This window comes from Callorhinus ursinus, unplaced genomic scaffold (genome assembly GCF_003265705.2).
Source record: "Callorhinus ursinus isolate GAN/ISIS: 27379988/994484 unplaced genomic scaffold, GSC_fseal_2.0 scaffold37, whole genome shotgun sequence".
NCBI classification, from domain to species: domain Eukaryota; kingdom Metazoa; phylum Chordata; class Mammalia; order Carnivora; family Otariidae; genus Callorhinus; species Callorhinus ursinus.
Genome location: NW_027397099.1, coordinates 1,038,316 through 1,054,587, shown reverse-complemented (window position 1 = coordinate 1,054,587; position 16,272 = coordinate 1,038,316). Strand labels below are relative to the sequence as shown.

Below are 16,272 nucleotides of genomic sequence, written 5' to 3'. Positions count from 1 at the left end.
TGGGCACGTGAATCTGCAGATCCCCCCACTGGGAACAGTGAGAGTGGACAAGCGCTGGGGCGGTGGGGGAGAGGGACGCTGCTCACAACTTTCTGGGCGTGAGGCACCTGAGGCTGGTACCAGGCTGTGTGGGGCCCAGTGTAGTTTTCCTGCAGCCTGACTTTGCTTTCTTAAACCTGAGCTGAAAAGAGATGCAGACAGGCAGGTGTCTGTCTCTCCGTTCTCTGAGGTACTCTGCATTTCCAGAAAAATCCAAAACAGATGGTCTGGGCATCTGCCCTTGACCCCTCCTGCCTGCCCCACTCACGTGCACACACACGCACACACGGCCTCTCTCTCCCTCCCCCTCAGCACCCCACTGCAGTGCGTGGCCCAGGAGGACACAGCCCATTCTGCCTGAGTTAGGGGTGACACACGGTACGCTCACAGCCCTCATTTCAGGACAGAAAGGACAAGTAGAACTTCGCTAGCACTTCACTGGAAGCAGCTGAGTTTTCAGTCCTGTAAATTGAGTTGTTCAGTCCCACGCAGCTGTCTTTGCCCATGATGGTCTGTGTGCGCGCGCATTTACAGGGAGCCGGCGGAGATGCGGGCCACTAAACAGCTCTGTTCGGGTTGCGGCTGTGGAAACTCGATTTGCTCAAGTGCCAAATGTTCTCAGAGCTTTGGGCATATCTTGCGGGCCCCTGCCGGGAAAGGATTGCACCTGCTCTTGGGGCTTAAGGGGGGCTGTTGCCGTAACAGGACCAGAGAGTCCGTCCCTGCTTTCCCATCTCTCCAGGGGAGGGAGTTGGGGACCATAATAATCAGTAGTGAGTCCTGATTCTGCCCTATCCTGGTTCTTCACCACATCACATTCCTAAGTGTCCCCTGCCCAGTCTCTTTGGCAACCTTGAGGGCATACTGTGTACTTGGCAGTGGAAATACGGCCATGAACAACACAAAGTCCCCCTTCTCCTGGAGCTTCCTTTCTGGGATCTCTAGAAATCACTCTCTCGTGGGTTTTCCCATTTTTTCCAAACACAGCCCTGATCTCAGTCAGAGCTCCGGGAGGTTTAAGACCCTGAAAGCCCATTCAGTCAAATCAGGTCACAGCCAGACTGGTGGGGAGAATTTAGCCACAATGTTACATCCAGCCCAGGGGCCTCAAGGTGCAGGTTATCCCACTGTTCCGGTTGATTCTTAACAACAGTTTGTATGAAGTCATTCCTGTGCCAGGAACTGTGCTAGACCCTCAATTCGTGGTATCTGGGGAACCCTCAAAGAATCTGTGGGGAAGTACTGTTGCTCTTTCTGTCTTACAGCTCAGAAGACTCAGACTGGGGGACGCAAAGTACCCCGCAGCAGCTAGGAAGCGGGAGGCCAAACTCAAAGCCAGATCTGTTTGACTCCAGAGCTCACCCTCCTATTCACTCAGCCATCACGCTTGTGCTCCACCAAGTGTTGGTCCCAGCTACCCACATCAGAACCAGATTGGGGGGGTGGGGAGAGCTGGTCTTTACAGTTGTATCATCATCCCCATTTCTGGCCGCCACCTCCTGTTCCACAAGTTCTTAAGAACAGTTCTCTATGTGGTGTGGAGAGCTGTGTATATCCTGCAAAAGCTTCAGCCCCCAGACCCTTTGTCCATTTTCTTATTGATTTGTAGAAGCTCTTTGTATATTAAGGACATTCTGTTTGTCATTGGTGTTGCAAATATTTCTCTCTCCCCATATGATAAACTCACATGCTTCTCACCCTCGGTGAGAGCCACTGGCCTCAGGGAACAGAATGTACCCAGGTGTTAATGATGCAACAGCTGGGTGCAGGGAGTGGCAAAGCCTCATAGACACCACCATGTTCCATAGTCCCATTGGCACTTGGCCTTGCTGGGGTGTCTTACCTGCCATTGTCGCTCAGTTCTACTCCAGCAATACTTGGTAGGCCCACCCTTCTGGCACCCTCGGTTGGTTCTGCTTTTCCATCATTCAGTATAAGTAGCTGTTTCCTCAGTGTCTCCTGCTCCTTGCACACTTTATATGAAAATCCCTTTTGTCAAAGAATTTGCAGGTATCAAATTAAAATTCTTGGCACTGGAGAAAAAATCCTCCCATTAGCTAGAGATCCAGTTACATGTTTTTAAGTGAAAATGCAACCCTGATTTCAGTAGCATGGACTATAGGGTGCATGCTCAGAGCTTCCTGCTGGGCCCTGGTAGGGAGGTGGGCCTGCTTCTCCCCTGGCCCGGAAGATGCCAGTTGGCGGCTACCTCTTAAGCCTGCAGCTGCCTGAGTGAGCTCCGCCCATGAGCACCAGAGGACGGCTCCTCTCAATGTCCCTGAAGGTGTGACTGGTCGAGGAGGGGCCTTGGGACCACCCTGACACCTCACCCCCAAGCACCACTGCCTCCCAGCCTGCATTCGGAATCCTCGGGGTATAAAGGTGGGTGTGCGTTGTTATACTTCTGTCCAGACTCATAGAACATACAGCACCGGGAGTGAGCCCTAAAGTAAACTGTGGACCTTGGGTGACAATGGTGTGTCAGTGCAGGTTCACTGATTGTAACAAACATACCACTGTGGTGGGGAACGTCGTTATGGGGGAAGCTCTGCGGGGGTGAGGGCAGGGGTATGTGGGAAATCTCTGTAACTTCTGCTCAATATTACTGTGGACCTAAAACTTCTCTAAAAAATAAAGTCCACTTAAAATAAAAGTGCAGAAGTTTAAAAAAGAAATCTCAGTCTCAGAAGAGAGCTAAAAGGATGCCTGGTGCACCTCAGAGGTGAGAGGATGTAGCGCACCCCACCCCACCCCCACCAGACAGCTGGCCACCAGACCTGAGCTTGCCTTGCAGCTCTCACCCTCTCCGCCAGGGACCTTGGGCAAGGAGGCTGACCTCTCTGGCCTGCGAAATGGGGCTCATGATGTCCACACTTGCCTCACAGGCCGTTGTTACAGGAGATAGCATAGAGCTCCTGGGCCAGATCCTGGCCCATCATAACTACCTGTCTGTCATGACAAGTGCTTCAGTGGGAAATTGGTATGTCGCTGCCTTGAACTCTCCCACCCAGACACAGAGCTTGTCCCCGTTTCTGTAAGTCATTTTGTAAAGCTTTCAGGCCTTTTTTGTAGGTCTTACTCGTTATGAAGTTTGTTTTCAGTATTTTAAATTTTGTTGGGATGTTGAGTGTTATCCCTTCTTGGTAATATTTTCTCCCAGGTGACAGTGCAGCTTGATGGCTTAAGAACACAGGCTTTGGAGTCAGGAAGTCCAAGAGTCTGGTCCTGGCACACCACTTGGTAGTTGGTTAACCTTGATCTTGAGCAAATGAGCTGGCCTCTCTGACCCCCAGTTTGCTTATCTGAAAACCGAAACTAATGGGAGAAGCACCCTCCCAGGTCTGGATTCCCGAGTGAGAATTAAAGGAGGTCACAGGTGTAGAATACACGACCTGTGTGAACACATGGTAAATTCTGGCCCCTCTGATGCTGGTACTCATTTCTGTTGAAATGGCAAGGGTACACATGGAAATCAGGATGATAGGCTCTGTTTTTTCCCCACATCCTTCCTGCCCCAGCTTCAGCAGCAAAAGCTGGAACAGAAGCTGGTCTCTGTCCTGTACCCGTCTTAGGACCACATAGGCCCCGTGCCGAAGGCCAGGTGGGTGGGCTTCTTTGGGGGCTCATTGTCCATATCCAGCCATAGAAAAACCAAGGGGAAGGCAATGAGCAGCAGGACCAGCACCCCTTTCTATACCTTCTCCCCTCCCCTGCCCTCCCTCAGGACCTCCGGCTCAAGTCAGTGGGCTGTGTTTGCAGCATTGCAGGTGGAAGGGAGGAGCTGGGTGCCCTGGCTCCAGGGGAGAGAAGAGAAAGCATCATCGGCAGAGGGCCTGCCGCGGGGCCTCTGGCTGCCACGGCCGCTTGCTCAGAAGCAAGCCTCAGAGTCTGTGGAGATGCAGAAGGGCACACCCCGCTGGGGCCTCCAGAGGCACCTTGCCCAGGGTCTTCTCACCTCTTGGAGCCGAGATGACCTTAATCACTTCAGAGCAGAGGTTCTCAACCCAGGAGAAATGCCCTCTTCCCCTCCCCTAGGCTCAGAGGAACCATGAAGAGAGATTGCTGAGGGGAGTTTATGGCTCATGTGGCTGACATACAAGCAGAAAAAAAGAATGAGCACCCCCTTGGCCAATGAGGAAGCGTGGAGGGTAGGACTGTGAAGGCGGCAGGGGCAGCAGGGGCAGGTTCCGGGTTAGGAACCCGTGTGCCACGTGAGGAGTGTGGTTGGCTCAGGCGCTGTGGCCGGCTGCTGTCGCCAGTGATGGGGGCATCTCGTAAAGGTCCTTCGAGCACCCCGCGAGAGCTGTGACGCACCCGTGGTCCAGGGTGACTGGGGCCTTCCCCGTCCTCAACCCCGTAGCACACCTCAAGAGCGTCCAGCCCAGTGGGGCAGGGAGCCCAGGGGCTGCTCTCACCTTTGCTGCATCCTGAGGGAAAGGGGGGCCATCAACTCTGTGTGGGTCAGTCCACCAGCCCTCTGGGCTCTCAGACACGGCTGACTTTGCGGGGTAGGGGGCGCAGGAGAGGATGTCATTTGTTCTCATGGCCCAGGTCTCAGGAGAAATGGAGAGGTTCTCCAGTCTCTCAAAGGAGACAGACAGCTCACTGGGCTTGCCTTTCCCAAGCACTCTTGTCACTTTGGTCTGGTGGGTCGGCTGCTTTAAAGGGATTTAGTTAGTGACAACAGGGCCTTCGGCGTGGGGGTCTCACCCAGGGGGCGGCCCCAGACTGAGAGCATTCCCGTGGGTTCCTCTTCTTCCTCAAAGTCCAGGGCGACTGGGGCTGTGCTCTCCTGCCCCCAGGGGAGTGAAACCGGCCATCTCTCAGTGTCTGCCCCAGAAATGGGGGCTTCCACTTCATTAGAGCCCCTTCGTTTGAGGGCAGCTCAGAGAGCTGATGGTCCATCCAGCACCCCCGCCGCTGGCTGCCTTTGGAAACCACAGTGGGTGCTGGGCTCAGACCCCCGCATCTGTGGAAGGAGGCTGGGAGCAGGAGAGGGCAGACGGCGAAGTTTATGGGGCGGATGCCCTATTCGGAGCACATTGTTTCTATTGTGACCACTCGGCCTGGCGCTCTTGGACTGGTTTTCATTATCCCCAGTTTGACTTAACAGGACATCCAAGTGTGAGGAAGGTAATCTGCCCAAGCTCATACCGCCAGGAGCCAGAAGTTGGGCCTGTCTGGTTCCAGAACATCTAAAAGTACACAAGAGCTGACCTCGGTGCAGAGCAGGGTTCCAGGCAGGGTGGAGGCACAGCTTCCTTCAGGCTGGCCCCCTCTCCCCTCTTCAGTTCTGAGTATTGAATCTTGACCTGCCCTGTTGGGCTCCCGCCCTCCCAGGGCCCATGCCGAAGGAGCGGTCCTGGCCGCTGGGTCATTGAGGGGGAGTGTGGGAAGTGGCCTGGCGAGGAACAGAAGGGCAGTCCTCTGCCCTGCACTGCCCCGCTCTCCGTGGGACCCGGCAAGTCCCCAGCGCCTCCTTGCCTCCATCAAGTGCACTTGGCCTGGCCTGTGCTCGTCGCGTCCAGCCCTGACTTTGTGTGGTCCTGACCCCACTCCGGGGAATACTGATGGGGCCTGCTCTCAGTGGACCGTCTCCCACAAGAACAGGGTTTGCTCCCTCTCCTGAGATCCCGGCCTCGTTTTACTTTCACTCCACTTTTCACTGCGTCCAGTCTCCAAAACAAACGAAAACAACTCCTCCACCCCCCTCCTCAGGCCCCAAGATTTCTTAACAGTCAGGTCACGCCATCAGGTCAGATACCAGCCAGAAAACCAAGGGGCAAGATGTTGGGGGCCAAGAACTTGGTTCCTCTTGCCGAGAGTCCCCCCAACCTGGGGAGGGGAGCCCTTGCCTGCCATAGCCTCCCCGCGCCACCACTGCCCCCCCTCCCCCCGCGCCCCTGGGGCCATGCTGAGGACACAGGGCACTCGTCCACATGGCTCTCTGTGGCTGACGCTGCAGCTTCCTTTGGGGGCTTCTGAAAGAGAGAGAGAGAGGAGGGAGGAACGGGCAGGGAGAAGGGCAGCAGGGACAATGCGGGGGGGGGGGGTGCACTCAGTCCCCAGGGACAGCCAGCCCGGCCCCACAGCCCAGCGGAGGCACCAGCAGTCACCGCTAGGGCTCCTGGAAGGATTTGATCTTCTGAAAGGAGTCCTGGTAGCAGGTCATTGCTGGGGAGATGAGAGGACCGCCTCGGTGATGGTTCCAGAATTGCACCGGCGAGAAAGGCCGCCTAGTGAAGGGGGACCCAAGTAACCGCAGCCGGCCTGGCAGCATTCTGCTCTGGGAAGGCAGGTCCGTGTGCCCGGAGCATCTTTTAACGTTTCTCCCTGTGTGCACTCCTTCCCCTGATGTGCAGGTGAGAACCCAAAGCTGGCACAGTAACTGGTGGACATGGGGGCCAGGGGGCCTGCTGCCTGGTGCCCCTGGGCTCACGAGGAAGGCAGAGGTTGGCCTGGGAAGGGTGGAATAAGGGAGAAAGCTGGCTTCCCCGGTGAAGGGCCCAGCAGCGAGGGAGGGATTCCACAAAGGGAAGTCAGCTGGGGACTGCCTTCCCCTGGGACAGGGCTGGCAGCTCTTGTAAAGCCAAGCTGCAGGGGTGAGCACACTGCCTGGCCCTGGGCCTGGCAGCCTGCCCCCCGCCCATCTCCCCTTGAACTCAGGAAGTGATCCATAATCTTACCTAGAAAGGCCCAGGTCCAATAACCCAGACATCAGCCCCACAGTGGAGACATCCACACAAGAGCTGCTGTCAGAATTCTCCGGAGCTTTTTAAAACCCAGCTGCTTAGGCCTCAACCCAGACCTCCTGAATTGTTCTCTGAGGTCGGGCCTCGTTGCCTGAGTTTCTGGTATTTTCCATTCACTTGCTGCCTGCCACACCCTGTGCTGGACATCACTGAGCATGTATGACCTTAGCCCATCCTACAGCAACCCTTCCCGGGGCCTTCTGTTGTGTCCCCCACTTCACCGAAGCAGAAACCGCGGCTCGGAGAAGTGAAGTAACTCCGCCAAGTTACTCAGCTTAGATGCCCCGTGAAGCCTTGTCTGTCTCACACCGCCCCTCCTCCTGCACATCAAACAGGTCCCCGTCTGTGTATCACAGCATCCTGTGCCCTCAGACCCTCCCAGAGCCCTTGTCACACTTTGGGGGGACAGAGGTGGATGGTGAGCTGAACACCACCACCACCGCCCCCCCCCCCCCCCCCCCCCCGCCCCCCCCCCCTCGCGGCCCCCCCCCCCCCCCCCGCCCCAGCCTTGCCACAACAGACCCGCCTCCTCAGGGCAGGGTGCATGTTAAGCAGAGGCCTAGAGGAGGGGAGACAGAGCCCGGCGCTGCTGTCCCAGTTTCCATGCACGGGTGCCCGAGACAGCCGGCCCCCCGGCTCAGCACCTGGTAACCGAGTGCTCACGGTGTGTGTGTGTGTGTGTGCTGTTCCCATGCTGCCTGGAGCATGGCAGGCCCTTCTCCAGCCTCTGGCTCGCTCTCAGGGAGAATGTATAACGCTGAGAGATGCACCCCCCAACCCCCCGACAGGGGCCTGGCGGGATGCAAGTGAGCGATGGCTGGCATCACCAGGAGGGAGACCTGGGGGTGAGGGGGCGCACTGGGGGTACTTGGGAACTGGCCTCCAAGCGGTCTTACCCGGGCTGGCCTTTCTCTTCTCCTCTACCCTTCGAGGCTAGAATGGTTAAAGCAGCCAGGATCCACACTGTGCTGTCACTGTTGTGGGACTTAGTAAGCACCAAATGCTGGCCTTTTGCATATATGGCACAGAACTAGGCACTTAGGGAAGGATTTCAAAGTTTATTAAAAATGAAAGAAGGAAAAAGAGAGGGAGAGAAAAAGAAGAGAGGAAAAGAAAATAGTCTTGATTCCTATGAGCGTGTGTTCAAAGTCAGGCCAAAAAACGAGATATAATTCTCCTTTTTTGAAGTTGTTTTTGCTTTAGTAAGACCTAAAAGGTTTTTATTCAAAGTGGTTTTCTCAATGGGAAATAAGAGACCCAAGCCTAAGCAGTCCTTCTCTCCCGCCCCCAAACCTAAATTTTTGGCAGTGCTTTCCTTGCTTTTGCTGAAGGCACGGCCGAGGGCCCCGCCCCCCAGGAGATGCTGGCCTTGGCCCGCTCTGACCCCGTTGTAGCCATGAGCTTTTCTGGGAATACCACCCCTTTCCCAGGCCTGGCCAGGGCCCGATTGCTGCCTTCTGCGGCTCAGGTTTACTCTGTGTCCGGGACAGGAGCCTCAGCCCTGGCGCTGGCTGCCGCTGGGTGCCTCCCCCCAGAGCTCCATTGGTTGACTGCTCTGGGGTCTGTGGGAGATCCCGTGGCCTTCCTCGGTACCCCCAAGGGGATGCTTCCTAAGGTCAGTTCCCTGGCTGACTCCGCAAGCCGCAGGAGCCATTCTGTATGTGGTCAGGGACTCAAGAGACCTGACCCGCTGGGCCTGAAGGAAATGGACAGGCTTCTGTGTGGCAGGAAGCAGAGGGCCCCAGGGCTCCGTGGATGCCCAGCCTCGGTGCCTCCACGCTTAATTTCAGCTCCACTTCCCAAGAACAAGGAGCAGCCTGACCTGACCCAGATCTCAGGCACAGCCCCTGTGGCCCCATTGCTCCAGGCAGAGGCATCAGATAGCCTTGGCCGTGGCCCGCACTGGCCAGACCCTAGCCCCCAGGGCCTTCAGCCTGAATTCACCTTTCCTGCCAGCACTTAGCTGTGTCCCTTGGAAACACTCTGCGGCTTCCTCCTGACTAGGACTAGAGGGGGCCCAGCTCGAGAATTTCCTTCCCTCCTCATGGGGCTGGAAGGCAGAGCCATTTGACATCTGGAGCCTAATCAGCTGACCAGGGGCCGAGCCAAACTTGTGACAAAAGTTTCTCAGAGATAAGTGGGTAGGGTGAAGTGGGAGGCCTCTCCACCCATCCCCTCGGCAGGAGCTATTCAGACCCATCCACATCTTCCATTTCCTGCCTGGCGCTGCCAGTCGGCAAGTATTCATTCAACATCTGCTCCGTGCTTTGCCCTGGGACTCCAGAGTCAGGAGCCTCAGTAGGAGGCCAGGACGGGCCCGCAGCCTAGGGAGTTGGCCTCGTTCAGCCCTGGGTCTCCAGCCATTCCCGGGGGGGAAAGCACAGCCAGGGAGAGGGAACGAATGGGGCCTCCCACAACAAGGGGTTTTCCAGGGCTGCTCTGTGGACAAGGTGTTGGGACAGGGAGGGCCTGGCTGACTCATAAAAAAGAAGGACACCAGCGCCATCCTAGAGACCCGGTCCTCGGCCTGCTGGAGTACAGTGGGGTGACAGCCTGCAGGTGCCCCGTCCAGATGGCGACTTCCCTCCCACGCTGAAATATGCCCTTTGCCGGTGTCAAGTCACCTAGAAGCAAGGGCTTGCTCAGGAACCCTTTGGCCTCCTTGACCTTGCTCCCCGAGCCACAGAGGGTAGGCCGGCCCCTCCCCACCCCCAGGCCTTTCTCTCAGAGTTGCTTTGTCAGATGTTTTCCGCTCCCAGTTGTCACCGACCCTTTCACTCCACTGATGGCCAGCTCAAAGCTCACCCCACTCCAGGACCAGGGACCAGCTGATGTGCCTTCCCCACCACCACTCTCCTCCATCCCCAGCCTGTTGCCACGGCAACTGCAGGCACTCCTGCCCCTGCAGAATATTGCTTTCTTGTAACCTTCTTCCTCCTCCCTCTCCCCCCACCCTCTTTCTCTCACACAAAAAGAAAGCACAAGTGTTTTATATTCATTTTGCAAAAAGCTGTGTAGTGCATACTAATTGGCATGGCTTCCTCCTGCTTTCTTTGAGCCTTGCCTCATTCTCCGAGCCAGGACTACAGGCCAGTGTAGGCTTGGGCCCCGCCAGCCTGCTCCTGGGAAGGGGACTAACTCTGGTTTCCAGGGGCCGAGCAGCAGGCCTTTCATCCAGGCCTTGAGCCAGTGCCCCACAAGCAAGGCTGCTGAGGTCGCTGTGTCCTTGTCCCAGACCTTCTTGTCCACAGACCAAGGGGTCTCCAGGAGAGGTGGAGCACCCAAACCCTGGCCTGGCACAGGGATTCAAAGCCAGCTTCAGCCGGTGGGCAGAGCACGGCTCCCCCGTGGTCCGTGTTGCTTTGTCCCAGCACCCACCCCGACCTTAACATCGCCTCCCTGGACCACTCCTCACTCCCAAGGCAGAGGCAGAGTCCTGGCCCAGGCCTTTGTCAGGATTGCTGCTCCATGGCATCTGGGATTTGCTGTCAGCTAGGAGAGAGCCAGCATCTGGACTGGATGGGCACAGGAGCCCTGGAGTGGCTCCCCACAAATCCCCCACTCTCTTTTCAAGCCATTCCTTGCCCTCCATTTTGGCAGCCCCTTCATCTCCTTGCATCTCTGCTATTCTCAGACACCCATTTGAAAGAAGCAGGAGGGTGCTGTGTGTGTGTGTGTGTGTGTGTGTGTGTGTGTGTGTGTGTGCGCGCGCGCGCGCGCACGCGCACGCACTCGAAGGCCTACGAGTACACATGGTGTTCCTCAGGGAGGGCTGTCTGTCAGATTTTTGCCAGTCACCGGGGACCAGAGACAAATCTTTTGATATGTAAGCACTAGAGGAGTAGCTGGGATCATTGAAGGAACCTGTACACAACATTTCCGGCTTTAATTGTGCAATTGAAATATAATTTGCATTCATTTGCCATTTGGTGTTAAACTTTCCAAGATAAGAGAATTCAAAATGTGAAATACGCAGTTTTGCTGGCTACTGCTCTCCGGTACGGAGGGGAGGAGGTGGTATGAAGATGTCCACGCAGATTCTCTGTGGTAGAGAAGTGAAATCTGGAGCCCTGCACGTATGCATCGTTGTTCCTGCCCAGTACCTGAGCCAGGACCACTGGCCAAGTTCAGCTGTGGTACCAAAAATCTCCTAACAGAAATGTCTCCTATAATGTTGCCAACCTCGCCAGGGCGAAGCTCTGTTGGCACGTAGGAGGAAACAGACTCCCCATCACCTGCAAAACTAAGTTCAAACCTCATAGATCTTGGTGACCTGCCCCTCCTTCTGACTTCTGCCTGATTTCTGGCCCTGCCCCCCTGTTAGATAACAAAACTTCAGGGGAGTAAATTTAAAGATCACAGTGGCTTTATTCGACAGTTCAGGAAACAGGCAGCAGCATCCCCATCCAGCAGTAGAAAGAAGCTGTAGGAAAGGAAAGGTTTTTAAAGGCAGAAGGGCGGAGAAAGAAAATTATTTGCAAAGAATGCGTTTCAGGCAAGTTCGCCTTTCTAAGAGGACCGGAAGGGGTCTTCCAGGGGGATTATCTCACTAGTGCTGGCCAGGTAATTCCATGTTGACTGGCTACAGGTTGAAACTGCGGTTAGGTTAGGTATTAAGTCTTGGTTTGTTGTCATGGGAATTAGCCCAAGTGACTCCATTTTGGGCCTGCTGTCTCCTGTGTAACACCCACCCCCGCCCCAGCCCCACTCCAGAGCTAGATCAAAGCTTCGGTTCCTGGAATGTGCCACGTGACTCTGGTTCTGTGCGCATGAAAGGCTTATGCTAGTTAAGAAAATGCTTCGCGTGCCTTCCTCTAGCCCTGGTTCCCTGGCCGACTGCTGCTCAGGTACTTCGGAAGCCTCTTGCTCCCTACAGGCCACGGTGCACACGCACTGCATTGTAAGTGTTTGTTGACTGCCTGTCTCCCTCCCCAAGGTCACTGTCCGGAGAGGCAGGGCCATCCTGTGTAGCTTTACATCTCCAGTCAACATAGGCCCTGGCCCACAGTGGGTGCTCAGTGGCTGCTGGGGGAGAAGTTAGAGGGGTGCAGCTGACTGCAAGTCAGGGCTGTCTGACCACTGAGCCCAGTGTAGCTTATTGGGCTCTGGTTTGGGGGCCAGAGCTGTGTTTGAAGTGGACTCCCTCATCCCTTGAGCAGGTGACTTGCTGCAACGGGAGACTGACGGCAAATGAGGGCATTAATTCTAGGTGGAAGTGAGGAGGGCTTCCTCCTCCGGTCTCCCGGTCCCCTGCAGCCTGGCCCTGGGGGCCTCTCACGGGTCGGGCCTCTCAGGTGCTACTGGTTCTTCGCGAGCATCTTTTCTGTTAGGGGAGTGAGTCCCCGCCAGAAGCCTGGTGTGGGCCACTGTGGCCCTCGTGGGCGGGCGGGGGGAAAGTAGCCGAGCGCTAGCCTGACCCCAGCTGTCCTGCACTTTCCTCGCCTGCCACATTTGACCACCAGGATTTGCTGCGGAGAAGACAAGAGGTCGCGGGCCTCGGCCCACCTGCCCAGCCAGCCCTGAGAGCAGTAGCCTGCAGCTTGGGGCTGCGGCGGCACTGGCACGTGCTGGAGATGTAGGGACACAGGTAGCCTCGCTGAGCGCTCTCGGCCCTCCAGGGAGTCAGAACCAGGCGTGAGGTCGCGGGGGGGTGGTGCTCAGTGAGGTCCTGCCACCTTGGACCATGGGCACAGCAAGAGTAAACTGCTCTACACGTACCACTGGACTGGGATCTAGGGTGCCGATTTGGGGCTTCGACTTCTCTTTTTAGATACAATTCACCAGCCATAAAAATTCACCCTTCTAAAGTACACAATTTAAGGGCGCCTGGCTGGCTCAGTTGGTAGAGCATGCAACTCTTGATCTTGGGGTCATGAATTTGAGCCCCATGTTGGGTGTAGAGATTACTTAAAAAAATAAAACCTTTAAAAAAAGTAAAGTATACAACTTAGTGGGTTTTAGTATTTTGACAAGGTTGTGCAAACATCGCTGTCTAATCCCGGAACATTTTTACCACCCCAAAGAGAAACCCTGTACCAATTAGCAGTCACTTCCCATGTCTGCCTCCCCCAGCCCCTGGCAGCCACAAGCTCCACTCTGTCTCTATAGATTTGCCCGGTCTGAACATTTCACATAAATGGAATCATCATACCGTATGTGGCCTTTTGCATCTGGCTCCTCTTACTTAGCAAATGTTTTCAAGGTTTATCTGTTTTGTAGCATGTATCAGAACTTCATTGCTTTTATTGCGAAAGAATAGTCGCTGGCATGGATATGCTTTATTCTGTTTATCCATTTATCAGTTGATAAACATTTGGGTTTGTGATACTGTGATATAGTAAACAATACGTATTTGGTCTTCATCCCTCATTCTGGCACAGAGCTCCTGAAACCCTTGGAATTTCCCGAGTGTTGAAAATAATAAAGGTGACTTTTGTTAGGTTACTGAGGTGACTTGGATGCCCAGAAGGATGAGGGGCTGGTTGCCAGGAGAACCAACCGTGTGATGAGAGCGTTGAACTTTCAACCCAATCTTCGAGGAGGAGAGAGGGGCTGGAGGTTGAATCAACTGACAACGGCCAGTGATTTCATCAGCTATACCTACATAATGAAGCCTCTGTAAAAACCCAAAAGGATGGGGTTTAGAGAGCTTCCAGGTTGGTGACCATGTGGAGATTTGGGGAAAGTGAGCCCCAGAGAGCACAGAAGCTCTGTGCCCCTTCGCATATACTGTGCCCTCTGCATCTCTTTTATCTGGCCGTTCCTGAGTTACATCTTTTTACAATAAACCGGTGACCTGGTCAGTAAAATGTTTCTCTGAGTATAAGCAGCTCTTGCAAAGGAATCGAACCCAAGGAGGGGCTTATGATTGGCATCTGAAGCCGGGGGTTTGGGGCGGGGCAGTCTTGTAGGACTGAGCCCTCAACCTGTGGGCTCCACCGCTACCCCCAGGTAGGTGGTCAGCATTGAGTTGAATTGTAGGACACCCCAGCTGCTGTCAGAAAAAAACCACATCAGAATTGGCATCAGGACCTGAGGGTTGTTCCCTTTTCTAGGCATGATGGACACTGATGCTGTGAGCATTTCTGTGTAAGTCCTGTGTGCACACGTTTGCGGTCCTCTTGGGTGAACACTAGGGGTGGAAGTGTACCCGTGGTGACTTTGTTTAACTTTTCGAGGCACAGTCGGCTTGCTTCTTGCCTCACCGTTTGAGTGAGTCATTCCCTGCCCCCCGATTCCCAGGTCTCCCCTCACTCCCTGCCCTTCAGACAGTGACTTGCTGGGACAGTTGAGCGTCTTGAGTGCATGGCCTGTGCTCAGGCCACTCTCGCGCGGAGTGCTGCTCTGTCACCCGCCTAGCTCTCTCTTCCCCCATCCCACCCCCTCCCCCTGTGTCCACTTCTGCCACCTCTGAAGTAGAGAACCTCCTGGGGAGCAGATGGCCTGGGCCTCTCCGCTTCTGGGCTGGACCTGCCAGGCCCCCGGCTCTTGGCCTGGGCACAGGGGCAGCGCTCGTTCCTGCCATCTGTCTAGGCTGCTTAGCAGCCACGATCTTCAACCAGCATGGATCCATCCCCTGCAGGCCCAGCAATCAGAATGTTCCAAATATACCCATAACTGTGCCTGGAAGGGCAGGCGAGTGTGGGTTTCCGTGCCAGGCCGTGGGCAGAGGCCTGTCGGACTCAACTGCAGCCCCGGCACCCAGCCCAGGGGCTGGCACTGTGGGGGCTCAGGCGGTGCTGAGAGCCGGGGCACAGCGAAGGAAAGGGCAGTTGGACAGGTGGGAGGTCACGTGTGTGTGTGCTGCGTCCAGCCTGGAGGAGGCCGGAGCGTGGCAGGATGGGGAGCGAGACCACTGGCTTGTGGAACACTTGAGTGCTGAGCACGCTGTGCTGCTGGGAGAAGGCCCAGGGGCCGGGGCTGGCAGAGAGCATCCCGGAAGTGACGCCTGGGGCCGGGCGGGAGGACGCACTGGTGTGTCACTTGCATTGAGACAGGAACCACTCTGAAGCTTTGAGGAGAGGGTAGTAGCTTTGTCTTTTTTTGTTGTTGTTGTTTTAGATAAAATTTGCCCTTTTAAAATACTCAGTTCAGAGCACCTGGGTGGCTCAGTTGATTAAGCATCTGCCTTCAGCTCAGGTCACAATCCCAGGGTTCTGGGATCGAGTCCCACATCTTTGGGCTCTCTGCTCAGCAGGGAGCTTGCTTCTCCCTCTGCCTGCCCCCCGCTCCCGCTCTCCCTCACTATTTCTCTCACTCTCTCTCAAATAAATAAATAAAATCTTTAAAAAATATATATATACAGTTCAGTGGTTTTTAGTATATTTACAAGATTGTGTGACCATCACTACTGTCTCACTCCAGAACATTTTCACCATCCCACAGAAAGCCCTGCGGTAGCCTCATCTTGACCGTTGTCACCATATTCCAGCCAGCTGGTCTGTCATGGTGCACGCAGCCCCCCCCCCCCCCCCATGGCCCCAGCCACAGGTGCTCTGTGTCACTGCCACAGGTCCAGGACCAAATCCCACAGTTTCCGTGGCAATTCACCTGTTCCCCAGTCTGCCGTCCATGCCCAGCAGGCATCCACTGAGTGCCGCGGACAATCCTGGGGGCACACCTGTGCTAGGACAGGCACGTTCATCTTCAGAGCAGAGATGAGAGGGGGGGCGGGAAGGGGCAAGGCAGCCCTCCCTGCAGTGTGGTCAGGGCCCTGCTGGCTGTTGATGGAAGATGAAGAGCAAGAGGAGATGGGTGCTGTGCGGGGCAGGTAGCTTCTAAGGGTACAGGGGCTCTGGGTTGTGAGGCAGCCCTGGGGAACCTTGCGACACACAGCACTGATTGGAGCTCACGCTTAGCTGTTCTCCATGCTCAGCTCTGTGTCTTACCTGGAAGAACTCGGCAGGCAGGGGTCAGGCCTAGGGTATGACCATCGAGGAGGCAGCTGAGAATTGAACAACATGTCTAGAAGTTAAGAAGTCCCCCATCTTGGAGCCCAGAGTCCTGTTCCAAATGTAGAGGGTAGCCTGGAGTCACCTCTGGAGAAGGATCTGCTCTGTGGCCTGGTGGTGGGCTGAGCTGTGGCCAGCACACCAGCAGTGTGGCCTAGTGGGCGCTGTTGGTCCCTTACACGGGTTAACCTTGGGGCACGGCCAGCCCAGGAGCCCTGGGACGCACACCACACAGACTGCACCCGGATGCCTGAGTCCCACGTCTTCTGGGGACCTGTCAGGTCCCTGCTTAGGGGACTAGAGAGAAGTGGTCATGGGAAAGCTTATTCCCATGCTTTGGACTCCAGCTTCTTGCCTCCACTTGGCCCATCTTCTGCCTGCCTGTGTTCTCTTCAATCCGTATCTTCTGCAGAACTTTCCAAACACTGTTACAGCCATAGTCTTGGTGGCTCTCACAGCCTGTCACCCTCTGCAGACCCCTCCCCACTCCCTGGAGGCGGCTCTCTGTCTCTGAACACAGCTCTCCAGAG

General features: G+C 55.6%; 1 protein-coding gene across 3 annotated transcripts in view; it reads left to right on the top strand.

Annotated features, from left to right (window-relative positions):
- The window catches only part of VAC14 (VAC14 component of PIKFYVE complex), a 101,653-nt gene that overhangs the window by 31,856 nt on the left and 53,525 nt on the right, over positions 1–16,272 (top strand). The gene's annotated exons all lie outside the window — the stretch shown is intronic.